Genomic DNA, 12385 nt, shown 5'->3' with positions numbered 1-12385 from the left:
GGTGGGCTCTGGGAGCCGGTAGTTGTGAGTGGGTGCCTGAGGATCCCGGGTGTGGATCGGGTAGCCCAGTGCCAGAGAGGGCACCGAGTAGGGGAGAGCGCCAGAGGGCCTGCCCCAGTTAGTTAGGTTAGGGTAAGGAGCAGGTAAGCTCGGAGGCAACCGCAGTGGTGGAGGTGTGCAGGTGGGTAGACCCACTGGGAGAGGTACACGCCACAGCCCAGAAATTGTGCGAGGGCACCGGGAGATGAATCGGGGGAGTGAGACCCCAAATTGAAGAGCACCACAGTCGGGCCAATGGGAATTGGTTTTTAGAACCCATAGTGTAAGAGGGCCAATGGTTTGGCCGGAGAAAGACCCCGGGTAGTGTAAAGTTGTTAAAGTCATTTAGGAAATAGTTAGGATTGAAGAACCTGTCGCACCATGCGCTCTACTTACCTGAGGTGATGATGATGACTCCACACCTGTGTTTCCTTTGTTTTGTGCAGAAGTAAGGATTGCTGTGAGGATTTGTGAGACGCATCACGACGTGGATGAGACATTGGAGTGATTCCATCTCTCCCTCCCTAGGAGGGACTGATGATGAATTGGTAATGGCAAATTTGATTGGTTAGGAGGGAGAGAAGACGAATTTGGTTGATGGGAGGAACGGGGAAGACAGTAGGGATGTTTGTTGATTTGTAAAGTAGATGTTTATGGGTAGTGTTGTGTTTTGTGGATACAGTAAGGGGTAAGGGAGGGGCCATGTAGGTTACCTGGTGGGGGGGGGGCGTACGATAGGAACGTACCTGTCTCACCTGGTTCCTATGTGCCCCCAGTGTGCATCACCTTACATTGCGTGCACTTTTGCGCCCTTACCACCTTACTCACTTGTCTGCTTCTTTTGTCTCCCACCTCCGAGGATCTGGCTTTGGGGTAGAGAGAGAGGAGAGAGAGGTGCTGGCTGCGCAGTTGTGGGCCTGCACTTTCGCTGTTTGCTGCCGGGATCGATACACCATATGGACCGCAATGTTTGTGGCCACCCACAATGGACCGCAGTTCGTTTGCGGCCAAGCACCACCCGTTGATGGACCTATGGGTCAACGTGGCACCTATGCCATAAAGGTGAACCACTGTTAATTAACACCACTGAAGGCCACACGAATAGCAAGAGACACCTGCAGGGTTAGGGGTTGTCGAATTTATTTTTATTCCAATGAACAATGGTGACTGCACCGATTGGTGGTGGGGTGGTGCTTTTGATGCTGGGAAAGGGTGCTCTGCACGTTATTAAAGGCCGTCGGCCACAGAGCACTCGTGGGTTGGTGTATCGATGCTGGCAAGCGCGCTCTCTCTATGCATAACATCTGCATGTGTTCCTCCAAAGACAGGTCCTGGATCGTAGTGTAGATATCAGCGTAATCTTGTAAATAATGCTCCCTACCGGCTGTATGTGTAGTTTGCGAATTCTTTCCGGATTCGGTTATCCTGTGGGTGTGTTTCTGTGAGGAGAAGGGTGCAACGTCGCAGGGGGACATATTTACTCATTTGTGAATATCTGTAAAACTGTCGCACTCAGGGTAGAGTTAATAGTAGAGGGAACTACATTGCGTGCCACACTAAAGTAGGTAAAAATTTATCGGGTCGGGACGCCCCGAGGGTAGAGAAGGGTGCAATGTTGCGAATATGGAATTTGGCCTCCATATCCGCTTGTAAATATTCCCCTATTTTCTCCAATACTCCCCAACTTTCCCCAATCCCCCATTCCCTAGTCCCATTGCATGTAAATAACAATCAGTAGAGCCGACCTTCCCCTTATTCCCCCATTAAATGTCGTGCCCAGGTCCACCGCACCACACGTAGACAACTTTCGGACATCTTCCTAGTTATTCTTAGTCTATGTCAGTTAAGGCCTCGTCTCCATTAATTATGACTCTTCGTTGCACCAGAATGTGATTATATGGCATCAGTAGTGAGTTTAGGACCTTTCCCATACCTCTTTCCATCTTCTTCCCCAACCAACTATGGCTGCAGCAACGGAGGGGATGGGGGCGGCGCGGCGGCGCGGGGGGGGAGGATGCGTCCTCACACCGGCTCGATTAGCGCCATTGACCACGCGCTCCACGGGGTTACCACGGAGGGGCTGGCTGTCAGCTCCTCCTCAAGGGCGGAGCCTGGTAACCCCCCCGCACCCAATCAGAAGGGCGGACCGATTCCATCTGGGGCGGCGCTAGCGAGCCGAGGGCGTGTCACTCCCCGCCGGATATACGCGGCCACGTAGCGGACGTGACGTCAGATTCGCCCCCAGCTGGAGAAAGAACGTTGCCTTGCCTACGACCGCTGAGAGGAAGAGAACCCGCCTGAGAAAGAACGTCACCTCTGAGCGCTGCGACGAGACCTCCCCGCATCTCTGGACCAGACCGGGTCGATTCTAACCTTTGAGCACAGGTGCACCTGGAGCCATCGCTACCCGCCTGTCCTTTCCATCAACCCCCGTGTGAGTCAGCCGTTGTCCCGTTTGCCTGTCGTCTGTTGGGGAATAATATAAGATTGTGTCTAAGTGCTTGTCTTTCTATGTTGTACCTCTAGCCCCTGTAATCTAACCTTTTCCGTAACGAATATAATCTCCTCCGGAGGTCTTGAGAACCGTATCCCTGGTGTCGTCATTTTATAACCCAGCCGGGTGTCTTCTTTTTCTTATTGAGCCAGCGTGGCGCGGCTTCGTCAACGTCGAGTATAATCGGTAACTTGTGCAGACGTGGTCATACCAAAACCGCTCGGTAAACTAACATCTAAGCCACGTCTGTAACAATATGCAGAGATAATCCAAGATGGCCGACAAAATGGCCACCGCCGTAATGCAAAAAACATTAAAATCACGATAATTTTGTTCTTTTACCACATGGAGGTGTACTTTTTTGTCTGTTTCAGCATACTGGAATTGCAATCAAATATTTCTGAATGACCATTCACAATGAAGTGTAAATAACATCCAAAATGGCGGCCAAGATGGCTGCCTATTGTACTATAAAACATTGCAATTATCATTATTCTGCTTATATACCTCATGAAGTAATACCTAGCTTTTTCTGTCAATATATCTGTTATGTCACCCATGTATTTCAAATGAATGTCCTTGTATGTGGCATTTTGAAAATGCCACAAGGTGGGACTCGTGGGACTTTATATTGTGGGCATCCACATGGTATTCTGAAGCTCTGTGCAAAAAATCAGCTTTCTACGAATTTCTTCTAGGTCCTAACCTAATGCTTCTGGGCTATTAATGGGAATCATACATGACCTTCAAAATAAAACCCATAATGAAGACTTTTTTTATTGGCGGATCTCCGTCCAGCATGTGACGTGATTGGTATTGTGATTGCGTCACACATGTGAGTAGAGATTAATTTTTGATAATTAACTGTGCTTAAACCAGGAAAGTTGAAATGTTAAGATGATGATCAAATGTAATTTCATTCTTTTTCAATGCCTTGATGGATGCATTAAAACAGAATTTATTCGTTTGATAAGAATCTCTTTTTCGTTCACTTTGATGACTTGTTAAATAATGCTCTTACTTGCCGATTAATTGATTTATAATTTTTACAACTGTTTCCATATGCTCCTTTTACAAATTGTTATGTACAGTGTTTTGAAGTCATTATATATTAAAAAGTATGAAATGATTTATCTTGTAATGTGTCATCTGCCTTTTTGCTTTTTATATATTTATTTATTTACTTTTTACACACACTTGGCACTACAAGAAGCAGCACAACATCACCATTGGTAAGCCCTCCTCTTGCTCCCCTATTTTGTCCCCCCCCTGCCCCTCCCCCTTTGTCTTTCCTGCTCTTACTCTGTTTTTTATACAATTAGTGTGTGTGTGTCGTTGGTTATCTCCATTTGTGGGTATCAAGAGGTGGAGCAGAGTCCTCCTAGGACTCAAAGTTTCCACCTCCGCTTCGGTAAGGGGTCACGCACGGTTCATGGACCGAGTTGTTCAACTTTTTCAGAGTTTTATTCCGAGGTGTCTTTTCAGGATCAGGGAGAATTTTTCAAGGAGAACAGGGAGACTTTCAGGATCAGGGAGACTGATCAGGGGGCCTGGTGATGACACCCGCTGAACCCTCTGTTTTCACTCCGTTTGTTTGTTTGTTTTCTTGTTTGTTTGTTTTCTTGTTTGTTTGTTTGTTTTTGTCCGGGCGACATCTCGGCCATCCTTTGAGCTAGGAAGCTGAAATTTGGGCACAATAGTGAGCAAGTACTTTGGCAAAAACGGTATATATTTTGATTAATCAATTAATTGATTAATTATTTAATTATTATCGATTTATTGAGTCCTTTATTTCCTTTCTCATCTGGGCATTCTTTCAGGCACCTTTTGAGCGAGGTAGCTGATATTTGGACACAACAATGACCAGGTAATTTTGCTATAAAAGGTATTTTTTAGCTGTGACGAGCAGCTCTATGAGAGGACCCCGTTGTTGTTCTTGTTGTTGGGGTGCCTTTTTGAATAGCGCATGCGCATACACTCGGACTTCCCCTACCGACCAAGCCCATTTCAAATTATCCCTCTGCCACCCAGAATTAACATTAATAAATAACATTAATGAATTGACATTAACAGAAATAACATTCACGTCCATACATTATATGTAATCAGTTGATGAAGCATGTTGCGTCGCAAAACAAAGGACAAGACCAGAACTGAAAGACAAAAAGACGCTAGTGCATGCGTATAATTTAATGACTGGTCGACTCTGGTAGCGCATATTGCAACGGATATCCTCATGATTCTACACGTTGCAGCTGGTGACCACACTGTGGTCATTTTTCTCTTGTTCGTTTATTGATTAATCAAGAAATAGATTAATTCTTTGATTATTAACTCAGTTAATTACTTTTTTTAAGTTACAGATTTGGATGAAACACTGGTGGTTTACGTATGCTATTAGCTCCCTTCTCCCACTCCCTTCAATCCCACTCCCCCCTCCAGGTCTTTAAAACAGCTGTTCACCACCATCTCTTATCTTTCCCCATCCAAAACCTTGATCTTTTCTACCCCCACTAATTCACCCCAGATCCACCTTATTTGAAATTCCAACTTCTTTCCTGGAAGTCCTGGCAGTGTCCATATGTTTTATACCTCCCACCCCCCATTCCCATGCCTCCCCCCCCCCAAAGCCCTCTCCCTCCCACAGATCTCTCGATGTCCCTGCTCTCAGATGTTGTGTTTGTGTTCCCCCCCCCCCCTCTCGCCCCATCTTGTCTACCGCTCCCCATGTTATATGTTTTATGTGTCGGTTTGTCTTTCTGTGTGATTAATGTTAGCTCTTTCACGAGCCTCGATCTTGTATACAAAAAAAAAAGAAGCCAATTAATTAAGAAATTAATTCTTTTACGATTATTATTTATTTATTTCAATTACGCAATTGATCAATCAATTAATTGTACACCTTTTCCTCCCAATACAGTCCATCCCAATACTGTGCAGTCCCTCCCAATACTGTGCAGTCTCTGCACAGTGGCATCGCTGGTCACCAAAGGCGCCTGGCAATGCAGCACGCTGGAGGATATGTTATTTATTTGGCCTGGGGTGGTGTACTTTGAATTTACCTGTGCTTGTTTTTTTTTTTGTGGTTCCCTCCCCCCCCCCTCCCCCTCCCCTCTCATGCTCTTTTGTAATTCTCCCAAGTTGTTGTTATTTCGTTTGGTAGTTTTCTTGTCTTTTTTCCAATTGTCGGGCCTGTATTTCCTTGCTGTTTTGGTTTCATGTGGGACATATCCTATTCGCTCCTGTTTTTCTAAATATTTTGCAAAGTGAGTTTGGGAGAACTTTTCTGGATTCCTGTCCTCGTGTTTGCAAACAAATTAGATTCCCTAGTGTCAAACTTTTCACATATTCGGCCAATCCTACAGTTGTCATTCTGTGCACCTGGTTGTGCTCCATCAGGCCACCACCTTCTCGTTTCAACAGGTACATTGTGGGGATGCATTGATTGTTGCAGAACATTTTGTGGATGGTGAGAAGTTTCCTTGTTTTTATATCTGGATGGTTAATTCTTGAGCAGTTTCACGGAAGGGGACGATAGGTTTGTTCTCCGGCTGTCCCTCATCTTTTGCTTTTATTATTGTTCAGAGTGGGTTGAGTGAAAATAATGGGGATCACGGTTGGGGGCCAGTCCTTGACTTTTATTATTGTTCAGAGTGGGATGGATGGGAATAATGGGGGGCCCGTCCTTGACTTTTATTCTTGTTCAGAGGGGGTTTGGTGGGAATAACGGGGGTCTGGGTTGGGAGGCCCGTGCTTGACTTTTATTATTGTTCAGAGTGGGATGGATGGGAATACAAAGGGTGGTCTGGGTTGGGGGGCCCGTGCTTGACTTTTATTATTGTTCAGAGTGGGATGGATGGGAATACAAAGGGTGGTCTGGGTTGGGGGGCCCGTGCTTGACCTTTATTATTGTTCAGAGGGGGTTTGGTGGGAATAAAGGGGGTCTGGGTTGGGAGGCCCGTGCTTGACTTTTATTATTGTTCAGAGTGGGATGGATGGGAATACAAAGTGTGGTCTGGGTTGGGGGGCCCGTGCTTGACCTTTATTATTGTTCAGAGGGGGTTTGGTGGGAATAACGGGGGTCTGGGTTGGGAGGCCCGTGCTTGACTTTTATTATTGTTCAGAGTGGGATGGATGGGAATACAAAGGGTGGTCTGGGTTGGGGGGCCCGTGCTTGACCTTTATTATTGTTCAGAGGGGGTTTGGTGGGAAGAATGGGGGTCTGGGTTGGGGGGCCCGTGCTTGACTTTTATTCTTGTTCAGAGGGGGTTTGGTGGGAATAATGGGGGTCTGGGTTGGGGGGCCCGTGCTTGACTTTTATTCTTGTTCAGAGTGGGTTGAGTGAAAATAAAGGGGATCACGGTTGGGGGCCAGTCCTTGACTTTTATTATTGTTCAGAGGGGGTTTGGTGGGAATAATGGGGGTCTGGGTTGGGAGGCCCGTGCTTGACTTTTATTATTGTTCAGAGTGGGATGGATGGGAATACAAAGGGTGGTCTGGGTTGGGGGGCCCGTGCTTGACTTTTATTATTGTTCAGAGGGGGTTTGGTGGGAAGAATGGGGATCTGGGTTGGGGGGCCCGTGCTTGACCTTTATTCTTGTTCAGAGGGGGTTTGGTGGGAATAATGTGGGTCTGGGTTGGGGGGCCCGTGCTTGACTTTTATTATTGTTCAGAGTGGGATGGATGGGAATACAAAGGGTGGTCTGGGTTGGGGGGCCCGTGCTTGACTTTTATTATTGTTCAGAGGGGGTTTGGTGGGAAGAATGGGGGTCTGGGTTGGGGGGCCCGTGCTTGACCTTTATTCTTGTTCAGAGGGGGTTTGGTGGGAATAATGTGGGTCTGGGTTGGGGGGCCCGTGCTTGACTTTTATTATTGTTCAGAGTGGGATGGATGGTAATACAAAGGGTGGTCTGGGTTGGGGGGCCCGTGCTTGACTTTTATTATTGTTCAGAGTGGGATGGATGGGAATAATGGGAGTCTGGGTTGGGGGGCCCGTGCCTGACTTTTATTCTTGTTCAGAGTGGGATGGATGGGAATAATGGGGGTCTGGGTTGGGGGGCCCGTGCTTGACTTTTATTATTGTTCAGAGTGGGATGGATGGGAATAATGGGGGTCTGGGTTGGGGGGCCCGTGCTTGACTTTTATTATTATTCAGAGTGGGATGGATGGGAATAATGGGGGTCTGGGTTGGGGGGCCCGTGCTTGACTTTTATTATTGTTCAGAGTAGGATGGATGGGAATAATGGGGGTCTGGGTTGGGGTGCCTGTCCTTGACTTTTATTATTGTTCAGAGTGGGATGGATGGGAATAATGGGGGTGTGGGTTAGGAGGCCCGTGCTTGACTTTTATTATTATTCAGAGTGGGATGGATGGGAATAATGGGGGTCTGGGTTGGGGGGCCCGTGCTTGACTTTTATTATTGTTCAGAGTAGGATGGATGGGAATAATGGGGGTCTGGATTGGGGGGCCCGTGCCTGACTTTTATTCTTGTTCAGAGTGGGATGGATGGGAATAAAAGGGGGTCTGTGTTGGGGTGCCTGTCCTTGACTTTTATTCTTGTTCAGAGTGGGATGGATGGGAATACAAAGGGGGTCTGGGTTGGGGGGCCCGTGCTTGACTTTTATTTTTGTTCAGAGGGATGGATGGGAATAATAGGGGTCTGGGTTGGGGGGCCTGTGCTTGACTTTTATTCTTGTTCAGAGTGGGATGGATGGGAATACAATGGGGGTCTGGGTTGGGGGTCTGTGCTTGACTTTTATTCTTGTTCAGAGTGGGATGGATGGGAATAATGGGGGTCTGGATTGGGAGGCCCGTGCTTGACTTTTATTCTTGTTCAGAGTGGGATGGATCGGAATAATGGGGGTCTGGGTTGGGGGGGCCTGTGCTTGACTTTTATTCTTGTTCAGAGTGGGATGGATGGGAATACAAAGGGGGTCTGGGTTGGGGGGGCCTGTCCTTGACTTTTGCCCAGAGCCCCGGAATCACCAAGACCACCCTTACCCCCTAACCCATAACTTGTAGGGCAAGACCAAAGATGGTGACGAGAACAAGATGTAAACGAGAGTGAAAGGAACGAAGGAAAGGAAACATTCTGTTTTTAAATGGATCCTATTTTCCATCCATTAGCGATTTTCACGATTCCGAGAACGGATCTGCGGGTTTTTAGAAACAAAACGGGTCAAATCCGTGAAATGCAGATCTCTTGGCATCCATTAGCTAATGAACGTCTGGGAGAATAAGGAAAGAAAATACTTTTAGCAACTTATTTGTAAATCATCACATTTGTTGTTCTTTTAAGGTACCGGTACCACAGATAGACGAAAACGGAGGGTAGCCTAAATGGTTCCAGATGCACCAGCGGATCAGGATTTCGGTTGAGCTGGTGATTTGGATGGTGATCAGTGTGGCGAATCTGCCGTCTTGAAATCGTAAATAACATGGTTGGGAGAAGGTACGCGGCACGTGGTTCGTTTTTACTGGAATACCTCGCTCTGTATTCGTGTACCATAGTCCATAGTGTACCTTACTTCACTACACTCTACGTTACAGTACGGTACTTCACTACAGACTACCTCACAGTACCGCGCTTTACCCTCCTCCACCTTGCAGTCCCCCGATGCGCCATGAACCGAGATGTCTCCGGTGAAGATCACAGGTCGAACCCCCCGGGATCCACGAGCGGTTCCGATCCGATGGAGGAAACTTGGTCGTTCCGGGAGATTCTCCCTCAGATCGCGGGTCCAGGGTCGGTCCACCCGAGGATGAAGACCCGGGACCTGGTGTTTTTGTTTCAGCTGTTTTTGTGAAGGTGAAGTCCGAGTTTGTCGATGATTCGTTCCTTAAAATGAAGGTTTGATTAATCACAAACACGTTGTTGTTGTTGTATTGATTATGAGGTAAGGTACCAGGGCTCCTGCCTGCCTCTTCTCACCCTACAGTGATACCTTTGTTAGGTTCCTAAAAATGGGCAACAACAAATAATGGGCTTATTTATGACCCCTTCATGACCCCCGGAAAAACCCCAAACGACCCCCAGGTTCGGAACCGCTGCCCTACACCTCCCCTTCATTCATTCCTTCCTCTCCCCTCCCCTCAGTCATCTTTCCTCTTCCCCTCCCTCCTTCCACACACTCCCTCCCCTCCCTCCTTCCACCCACTCCCCTCCCTCCTTCCACCCATTCCCCTCCCTCCTTCCACCCATTCCCCTCCCTCCTTCCACCCATTCCCCTCCCTCCTTCCACCCATTCCCCTCCCTCCTTCCACCCATTCCCCTCCCTCCTTCCACCCATTCCCCTCATTCCCCTCCCTCCTTCCACCCATTCCCCTCCCTCCTTCCACCCATTCCCCTGCCGCCTCCAACTTCACTCCTTTTTTCCGAACTCCCACCCCACCTCCCCTCCATCCAAACTCCCACCCCACCTCTTTCCCTCCCTCTGATCTCCCACCCCCACCACTTTCCCTCTCTCAGATCTCCCACCTCCACCACTTCCCCTCGCTCCGAACTCCACCCCACCACCTCCCTTCCATCCAAGCTCCCACCCCCACCACTTTCCCTCTCTCCAATCTCCCACCTCCACCACTTCCCCTCCCTCTGATCTCCACCCCCACATCTTTCCCTCCCTCCGATCTCCCACCTCCACCACTTCCCCTCCCTCCCAACTCCCACCCCACCACATGGCATCATTCATTGAGGTGCAAGCATCATCACACCCAGTGCCGTGTATATTACGGCACTGATCACACCTCCCCCCTCCCCCTCCCCGTCTCCCTCCCCCTCCCCGTCCCCCTCCCCCCTCCCCCTCCCCCTTCCCCTTCCCCTCCCCCTTCCCCTTCCCCCCCCCCTTCCCCTTCCCCCTCCCCCTCCCCCATCCCCTCCCCCTCCCCTCCCCCCTTCCCCTCCCCCCTCCCCTCCCCCTTTGTCATCTTTCCTCGCCAGGATTGAGTCGGCAAAACACAACAAGCTGCTCGGCCAGGCTGCATCCCAAACACTTGTCGGTTGACGCAACTCTGAGCTCGTGTGCACAGTCCTCTGACTCACCAAAGCTGCTGTCAGTGTACAGAGAGCAGCGTCCGTGTATTTCCGCGGCATGGCATTCTAATTACAAAAGACATCACAAACACAATGATAACATTCTAACAAAGCATATAATCATTAATATGAATAAAATTGACAGCAAAAATAATGGCAGCATCATTTGGTTGGTGGGAGCATCAAATGGGAGCGGTTTGGACCGTGGTTGGTGGGAGCGGTTTGGACCGTGGTTGGTGGGAGCGGTTTGGACCGTGGTTGGTGGGAGCGGTTTGGACCGTGGTTGGTGGGAGCGGTTTGGACCGTGGTTGGTGGGAGCGGTTTGGACCGTGGTTGGTGGGAGCGGTTTGGACCGTGGTTGGTGGGAGCGGTTTGGACCGTGGTTGGTGGGAGCGGTTTGGACCGTGGTTGGTGGGAGCGGTTTGGACCGTGGTTGGTGGGAGCGGTTTGGACCGTGGTTGGTGGGAGCGGTTTGGACCGTGGTTGGTGGGAGCGGTTTGGACCGTGGGTGGTGGGAGCGGTTTGGACCGTGGTTGGTGGGAGCGGTTTGTACCGTGGTTGATGGGAGAGGTTTGGACTGTGGTTGGTGGGAGAGGTTTGGACTGTGGTTGGTGGGAGCGGTTTGTACCGTGGTTGGTGGGAGCGGTTTGTACCGTGGTTGATGGGAGACGTTTGGACTGTGGTTGGTGGGAGAGGTTTGGACTGTGGTTGGTGGGAGAGGTTTGGACCGTGGTTGGTGGGAGAGGTTTGGACTGTGGTTGGTGGGAGAGGTTTGGACTGTGGTTGGTGGGAGACGTTTGGACTGTGGTTGGTGGGAGAGGTTTGGACTGTGGTTGGTGGGAGCGGTTTGGACCGTGGTTGGTGGGAGCGGTTTGTACCGTGGTTGATGGGAGAGGTTTGGACTGTGGTTGGTGGGAGAGGTTTGGACTGTGGTTGGTGGGAGCGGTTTGGACCGTGGTTGGTGGGAGCGGTTTGTACCGTGGTTGATGGGAGAGGTTTGGACTGTGGTTGGTGGGAGCGGTTTGTACCGTGGTTGGTGGGAGCGGTTTGGACCGTGGTTGGTGGGAGAGGTTTGGACCGTGGTTGGTGGGAGCGGTTTGGACCGTGGTTGGTGGGAGCGGTTTGGACCGTGGTTGGTGGGAGCGGTTTGGACCGTGGTTGGTGGGAGCGGTTTGGACCGTGGTTGGTGGGAGCGGTTTGGACCGTGGTTGGTGGGAGCGGTTTGGACCGTGGTTGGTGGGAGAGGTTTGGACCGTGGTTGTGGAAGTTGTTTGGACCGTGGTTGGTGGGAGCGGTTTGGACCGTGGTTGGTGGGAGCGGTTTGGACCCTGGTTGGTGGGAGCGGTTTGGACCCTGGTTGGTGGGAGCGGTTTGCACTGTGGTTGGTGGGAGCGGTTTGGACCGTGGTTGGTGGGAGCGGTTTGGACCGTGGTTGGTGGGAGCGGTTTGGACCGTGGTGGGTGGGAGCGGTTTGTACCGTGGTTGGTGGGAGAGGTTTGGACCGTGGTTGGTGGGAGCGGTTTGGACCGTGGTTGGTGGGAGCGGTTTGGACCGTGGTTGGTGGGAGCGGTTTGGACCGTGGTTGGTGGGAGAGGTTTGGACCGTGGTTGTGGAAGTTGTTTGGACCGTGGTTGGTGGGAGCGGTTTGGACCGTGGTTGGTGGGAGCGGTTTGGACCGTGGTTGGTGGGAGCGGTTTGGACCCTGGTTGGTGGGAGCGGTTTGGACCGTGGTTGGTGGGAGCGGTTTGGACCGTGGTTGGTGGGAGCGGTTTGGACCGTGGTTGGTGGGAGAGGTTTGGACCGTGGTTGTGGAAGTTGTTTGG

This window comes from Myxine glutinosa, unplaced genomic scaffold (assembly GCF_964187855.1).
Source record: "Myxine glutinosa unplaced genomic scaffold, kmMyxGlut1.1 SCAFFOLD_718, whole genome shotgun sequence".
Taxonomy (NCBI): Eukaryota; Metazoa; Chordata; class Myxini; order Myxiniformes; family Myxinidae; genus Myxine; species Myxine glutinosa.
The sequence above is the reverse complement of the archived record's forward strand: the minus strand, read 5'-3'. Positions refer to the sequence as shown.